This window comes from Elephas maximus, chromosome 10, assembly GCF_024166365.1.
Source record: "Elephas maximus indicus isolate mEleMax1 chromosome 10, mEleMax1 primary haplotype, whole genome shotgun sequence".
Taxonomy (NCBI): Eukaryota; Metazoa; Chordata; class Mammalia; order Proboscidea; family Elephantidae; genus Elephas; species Elephas maximus.
In genome coordinates, this window is record NC_064828.1 from 34,703,881 (window position 1) to 34,712,154 (window position 8,274).

An 8,274-nucleotide genomic window follows, 5' to 3' on the forward strand; every position below is an offset into this window, starting at 1 on the left:
CCTGGGGCTGCCATAACAAGCTACCACACATAAGGTGCCTTCAAACAACAGAAATTTATTTTAGTATAGAGGCTGTTGTTGTTAGGTGCCGCTCAGTCAATTTTGACTCATAGTGACCCCATGTGACAGAGTAGAACTGCGTCATAGGATTTTCTTGGCTGTAATCTTTATGGAAGCAGATCACCAGGTCTTTCTCCCGCAGAGCTGCTTGGTGGGTTCGAACCGCCAGCCCTTCAGTTAGCAGCCAATTAGTTAACCATTGTGCCGTCTTGTTATGGAGACTAGAAGTGTGAAATCAAGGTTTCAGCCTTCAGTTCCCTCTGGAGGGTCTGAGGGAGAATCTGTTCTGTGCCTTCCTCCTAGCTTTTGGTGGTTGCTGACAACCCTTGGTGTTTCTTGGCTTCCTCCCAGTTGTATCATTACAGTCTCTGCCTCCATCCTCATATAGTTCTCTCCTCTCCATCTGTGATTTCTCCTCTTCTTATAAGGACATTTATTATGGGATTTAGGGCCCACCCAGATAATGCAGCATGATCTTGTCTCAAGATCCTTAACTTATTTACAGCCACAAAGACCATTTTTCCAAATAAGGTCACATTCACAGATTCTGGATGGACATATCTTTTAGGAGGCCACCATTCAACCCACTATAGAGTAGATAAAGTTTAAGGTTCATCTAACCCTGAGCTTCTAGGATCCTACATTATTTATACTAAAGCATATGTGACTGATGTTCAATGCTTCCCTAAAAGAAGTTTTTAAAGGGCAATGAACATCTATTAACTGGTGAAAGATGGGGGAAGAAAAGAAAAAACTAGCAATGAGTACTACGAGAACTGACCAATCAAAACACAGAAGCAAGGTTTAAGCCAGCTTCCAGGAGCAAGCTATACCAGACATTCAGCCTTTGGTTACTGGATCACAGGGAGGTCAGAGGAGGGAGCTATCCCAGGAGGCTGAGGGTAGTATCTATTTACCGGCAGATGCAGAAACATTTCAACTTTTTTTTTTTTTAATTAACTTTTATTGAGCTTCAAGTGAACGTTTACAAATCAACTCAGACCGTCACATATAAGTTTATATACATCTTACTCCGTATTCCCACTTGCTCTCCCCCTAATGAGTCAGCCCTTCCAGTCTCTCCTTTCGTGACAATTTTGCCAGCTTCCAACTCTCTCTATCCTCCCATCCCCCCTCCAGACAGGAGATGCCAACACAGTTTCAAGTGTCCACCTGATATAATTAGCTCACTCTTCATCAGCATCTCTCTCCTACCCACTGTCCAGTCCCTTTCATGTCTGATGAATTGTCTTCGGGGATGGTTTCTGTCCTGTGCCAACAGAAGGTTTGGGGACCATGACCACCAGGATTCCTATAGTCTCAGTCAGACCATTAAGTACGGTCTTTTTATGAGAATTTGGGGTCTGCATCCCACTGATCTCCTGCTCCCTCAGGGGTCCTCTGCTGTGCTTCCTGTCAGGGCAGTCATCGATTGTGGCCGGGCACCAACTGGTTCTTCTGGTCTCAGGATGATGTAAGTCTCTGGTTCATGTGGCCCTTTCTGTCTCTTGGGCTCTTAGTTGTTGTGTGGCCTAGGTGTTCTTCATTTTCCTTTGCTCCAGGTGGGTTGAGACCAATTGATGCATCTTAGATGGCCGCTTGTTAGCATTTAAGACCCCAGGCGCCACATTTCAAAGTGGGATGCAATTATTTTGCCAATTGACTTAGAAATCCCCTTAAACCATGGTCCCCAAACCCCTGCCCCTGCTCCGCTGACCTTTGAAGCATTCATTTTATCTCGGAAACTTCTTTACTTTTGGTCCAGTCCAACTGAGCTGACCTTCCATGTATTGAGTATTGTCCTTCCCTTCACCTAAAGCAGTTCTTATCTACTAATTAATCAGTAAAAAACCCTCTCCCCCCTCCCTCCCTCCCCACCTCGTAACCACAAAAGTAGGTGTTCTTCTCAGTTTATACTATTTCTCAAGATCTTATAATAGTGGTCTTATACAATATTTGTCCTTTTGCCTCTGACTAATTTCACTCAGCATAATGCCTTCCAGGTTCCTCCATGTTATGAAATGTTTCAGAGATTCGTCACTGTTCTTTATCAATGCGTAGTATTCCATTGTGTGAATATACCACAATTTATTTACCCATTCATCCGTTGATGGACACCTTGGTTGCTTCCAACTTTTTGCTATTGTAAACAGAGCTGCAATAAACATGGGTGTGCATATATCTGTTTGTGTGAAGGCTCTTGTTTCTCTAGGGTATATTCCGAGGAGTGGGATTTCTGGGTTGTATGGTAGTTCTATTTCTAACTGTTTAAGATAACGCCAGATAGATTTCCAAAGTGGTTGTACCATTTTACATTCCCACCAGCAGTGTATAAGAGTTCCAATCTCTCCGCAGCCTCTCCAACATTTATTATTTTGTGTTTTTTGGATTAATGCCAGCCTTGTTGGTGTGAGATGGAATCTCATCGTGGTTTTAATTTGCATTTCTCTAATGGCTAATGATCGAGAGCATTTTCTCATGTATCTGTTAGCTGCCTGAATATCTTCTTTAGTGAAATGTGTGTTCATATCCTTGGCCCACTTCTTGATTGGGTTGTTTGTCTTTTTGTGGTTGAGTTTTGACAGAATCATGTAGATTTTAGAGATCAGGCGCTGGTCGGAGATGTCATAGCTGAAAATTCATTCCCAGTCTGTAGGTGGTCTTTTTATTCTTTTGGTGAAGTCTTTAGATGAGCATAGGTGTTTGATTTTTAGGCGCTCCCAGTTATCGGGTTTCTCTTTGTCATTTTTGGTAATGTTTTGTATTCTGTTTATGCGTTGTATTAGGGCTCCTAGGGTTGTCCCAATTTTTTCTTCCATGATCTTTATCGTTTTAGTCTTTATGTTTAGGTCTTTGATCCACTTGGAGTTAGTTTTTGTGCTTGGTGTGAGGTATGGGTCCTGTTTCATTTTTTTGCAAATGGATATCCAGTTATGCCAGCACCATTTGTTAAAAAGACTATCTTTTCCCCAATTAACTGACACTGGGCCTTTGTCAAATATCAGCTGCTCATATGTGGATGGATTTATATCTGGGTTCTCAATTCTGTTCCATTGGTCTATGTGCCTGTTGTTGTACCAGTACCAGGCTGTTTTGACTACTGTGGCTGTATAATAGGTTCTGAAATAGGTAGAGTGAGACCTTCCACTTTCTTCTTCTTTTTCAGTAATGCTTTGCTTGTCCGAGGCTTCTTTCCCTTCCATATGAAGTTGGTGATTTGTTTCTCTATCACCTTTAAAAATGACATTGGAATTTGAATCGGAAGTGCATTGTATGTATAGATGGCTTTTGGTAGAATAGACATTTTTACTCTGTTAAGTCTTCCTATCCATGAGCAAGGTATGTTTTTCCACTTAAGTAGGTCCTTTTGAATTTCTTGTAGTAGAACTTTGTAGTTTTCTTTGTATAGGTCTTTTACATCCTTGGTAAGATTTATTCCTAAGTATTTTATCTTCTTGGGGGCTACTGTGAATGGTATTGATTTGGTTATTTCCTCTTCGGTGTTCTTTTTGTTGATGTAGAGGAATCCAAGTGATTTTTGTATGTTTATCTTATAACCTGAGACTCTGCCAAACTCTTCTATTAGTTTCAGTAGTTTTCTGGAGGATTCCTTAGGGTTTTCTGTGTATAAGATCATGTCATCTGCAAATAGAGATAATTTTACTTCCTCCTTGCCAATCCGGATGCCCTTTATTTCTTTGTCTAGCCTAACTGCCCTGGCTAGGACTTCTAGCACGATGTTGAATGAGAGCGGTGATAAAGGGCATCCTTGTCTGGTTCTCGTTCTCAAGGGAAATGCTTTCAGGTTCTTTCCATTTAGAGTGATATTGGCTGTTGGCTTTGCATAGATGCCCTTTATTATGTTGAGGAATTTTCCTTCAATTCCTATTTTGGTGAGAGTTTTTATCATAAATGGGTGTTGGACTTTGTCAAATGCCTTTTCTGCATCAATTGATAAGATCATGTAGTTTTTGTCTTTTGTTTTATTTATGTGGTGGATTACATTAATGGTTTTTCTGATATTAAACCAGCCTTGCATACCTGGTATAAATCCCACTTGATTGTGCTGAATTATTTTTTTGATATGTTGTTGAATTCTATTGGCTGGAATTTTTTTTTATTGACTTTTATTAAGCTTCAAGTGAACGTTTACAACTCCAGTCAGTCTGTCACATATAAGTTTACATACATCTCACTCCCTACTCCCACTTGCTCTCCCCCTCTTGAGTCAGCCCTTTCAGTCTCTCCTTTCGTGAGAATTTTTCCGACTTCCCTCTCTCTCTATCCACCCATCCCCCCTCCGGACAAGAGTTGCCAACACAATCTCAGGTGTCCACCTGATATAATTAGCTCACTCTTCATCAGCGTCTCTCTCCCACCCGCTGACCAGTCCCTTTCATGTCTGATGAGTTGTCTTCGGGGATGGTTCCTGTCCTGTGCCAACAGAAGGTCTGGGGACCATGGCCGCCGGGATTCCTCTAGTCTCAGTCAGACCATTAAGTTTGGTCTTTTTATGAGAATTTGGGGTCTGCATCCCACTGATCTCCTGCTCCCTCAGGGGTCCTCTGCTGTGCTCCCTATCAGGGCAATCATCGATTGTGGCCGGGCACCAACTAGTTCTTCTGGTCTCAGGATGATGTAGGTCTCTGGTTCATGTGGCCCTTTCTGTCTCTTGGGCTCTTAGTTGTTGTGTGGCCTTGGTGTTCTTCATTTTCCTTTGCTCCAGGTGGGTTGAGACCAATTAATGCATCTTAGATGGCTGCTTGTTAGCATTTAAGACCCCAGACACGACATTTCAAAGTGGGATGCAGAATGTTTTCATAATAGAATTATTTTGCCAATTGACTTAGAAGTCCCCGCAAACCATGTTCCCCAGACCCCCGCCCCTGCTCCGCTGACCTTTGAAGCATTCATTTTATCTCGGAAACTTCTTTGCTTTTGGTCCAGTCCAGTTGAGCTGACCTTCCATGTATTGAGTATTGTCTTTCCCTTCACCTAAAGCTGTTCTTATCTACTGATTATTCAATAAAAAACCCTCTCCCACCCTCCCTCCCCCCCCCCATCGTAACCACAAAAGTATGTGTTCTTCTCAGGTTTACTATTTCTTAAGATCTTATAATAGTGGTCTTATACAATATTTGTCCTTTTGCCTCTGACTAATTTCACTCAGCATAATGCCTTCCAGGTTCCTCCATGTTATGAAATGTTTCACAGATTCATCACTGTTCTTTGTCGATGCGTAGTATTCCATTGTGTGAATATACCACAATTTATTTACCCATTCATCCGTTGATGGACACCTTGGTTGCTTCCAACTTTTTGCTATTGTAAACAGAGCTGCAATAAACATGGGTGTGCATATATCTGTTTGTGTGAAGGCTCTTGTTTCTCTAGGGTATATTCCGAGGAGTGGGATTTCTGGGTTGTATGGTAGTTCTATTTCTAACTGTTTAAGATAACGCCAGTTAGATTTCCAAAGTGGTTGTACCATTTTACATTCCCACCAGCAGTGTATGAGAGTTCCAATCTCTCCGCAGCCTCTCCAACATTTATTATTTTGTGTTTTTTGGATTAATGCCAACCTTGTTGGTGTGAGATGGAATCTCATCGTGGTTTTAATTTGCATTTCTCTAATGGCTAATGATCGAGAGCATTTTCTCATGTATCTGTTAGCTGCCTGAATATCTTCTTTAGTGAAATGTGTGTTCATATCCTTGGCCCACTTCTTGATTGGGTTGTTTGTCTTTTTGTGGTTGAGTTTTGACAGAATCATGTAGATTTTAGGGATCAGGCGCTGGTCGGAGATGTCATAGCTGAAAATTCATTCCCAGTCTGTAGGTGGTCTTTTTACTCTTTTGGTAAAGTCTTTAGATGAGCATAGGTGTTTGATTTTTAGGAGCTCCCAGTTATTGGGTTTCTCTTCATCATTTTTGGTAATGTTTTGTATTCTGTTTATGCCTTGTATAAGGGCTCCTAGGGTTGTCCCTATTATTTCTTCCATGATCTTTATCGTTTTAGTCCTTATGTTTAGGTCTTTGATCCACTTGGAGTTAGTTTTTGTGCATGGTGTAAGGTATGGGTCCTGTTTCATTTTTTTGCAAATGGATATCCAGTTATGCCAGCACCATTTGTTAAAAAGGCTATCTTTTCCCCAATTAACTGCCTCTGGTCCTTTGTCAAATATCAGCTGCTCATACGTGGATAGATCTATATCTGGGTTCTCAATTCTGCTCCATTGGTCTATGTGCCTGTTGTTGTACCAGTACCAGGCTGTTTTGACTACTGTGGCTGTACAATAGGCTCTGAAATCAGGTAGAGTGAGACCTTCCACTTTCTTCTTCTTTTTCAGTAATGCTTTACTTATCTGAGGCTTCTTTCCCTTCCATATGAAGTTGGTGATTTGTTTCGCCAACACATTAAAAAATGACATTGAAATTTGGATCGGAAGTGCATTGTATGTACAGATGGCTTTTGGTAGAATAGACATTTTTACTCTGTTAAGTCTTCCTATCCATGAGCAAGGTATGTTTTTCCACTTAAGTATGTCTTTTTTTTTTTTTCTTTAATAACTTTTATTAAGCTTCAAGTGAACGTTTACAAATCCAATCAGTCTGTCACATATAAGTTTACATACATCTCACTCCCTACTCCCACTTGCTCTCCCCCTCTTGAGTCAGCCCTTTCAGTCTCTCCTTTCTTCACAATTTTGCCGGCTTCCCTCTCTCTCTATCCTCCCATCCCCCCTCCAGACAAGAGTTGCCAACACAATCTCAAGTGTCCACCTGATATAATTAGCTCACTCTTCATCAGCGACTCTCTCCCACCCGCTGACCAGTCCCTTTCATGTCTGATGAGTTGTCTTCGGGGATGGTTCCTGTCCTGTGCCAACAGAAGGTCTGGGGACCATGGCCGCCGGGATTCCTCTAGTCTCAGTCAGACCATTAAGTTTGGTCTTTTTATGAGAATTTGGGGTCTGCATCCCACTGATCTCCTGCTCCCTCAGGGGTCCTCTGCTGTGCTCCCTGTCAGGGCAATCATCGATTGTGGCCGGGCACCAACTGGTTCTTCTGGTCTCAGGATGATGTAGGTCTCTGGTTCATGTGGCCCTTTCTGTCTCTTGGGCTCTTAGTTGTTGTGTGGCCTTGGTGTTCTTCATTTTCCTTTGCTCCAGGTGGGTTGAGACCAATTGATGCATCTTAGATGGCCGCTTGTTAGCATTTAAGACCCCAGACGCCACATTTCAAAGTGGGATGCAGAATGATTTCATAATAGAATTATTTTGCCAATTGACTTAGAAGTCCCCGCAAACCATGTTCCCCAGACCCCCGCCCCTGCTCCGCTGACCTTTGAAGCATTCATTTTATCCCGGAAACTTCTTTGTTTTTGGTCCAGTCTAATTGAGCTGACCTTCCATGTATTGAGTGTTGTCTTTCCCTTCACCTAAAGCAGTTCTTATCTACTGATTAATCAATAAAAAACCCTCTCCCACCCTCCCTCCCTCCCCCCCTCGTAACCACAAAAGTATGTGTTCTTCTCAGGTTTACTATTTCTCAAGATCTTATAATAGTGGTCTTATACAATATTTGTCCTTTTGCCTCTGACTAATTTCACTCAGCATAATGCCTTCCAGGTTCCTCTATGTTATGAAATGTTTCAGAGATTCGTCACTGTTCTTTATCAATGCGTAGTATTCCATTGTGTGAATATACCACAATTTATTTACCCATTCATCCGTTGATGGACACCTTGGTTGCTTCCAACTTTTTGCTATTGTGAACAGAGCTGCAATAAACATGGGTGTGCATATATCTGTTTGTATGAAGGCTCTTGTATCTCTAGGGTATATTCCGAGGAGTGAGATTTCTGGGTTGTATGGTAGTTCTATTTCTAACTGTTTAAGATAACGCCAGATAGATTTCCAAAGTGGTTGTACCATTTTACATTCCCACCAGCAGTGTATGAGAGTTCCAATCTCTCCGCAGCCTCTCCAACATTTATTATTTTGTGTTTTTTGGATTAATGCCAGCCTTGCTGTTGTGAGATGGAATCTCATCGTAGTTTCAATTTGCATTTCTCTAATGGCTAATGATCGAGAGCATTTTCTCAAGTATCTGTTGGCTGCCTGAATATCTTCTTTAGTGAAATGTGTGTTCATATCCTTGGCCCACTTCTTGATTGGGTTGTTTGTCTTTTTGTGGTTGAGTTTTGACAGCA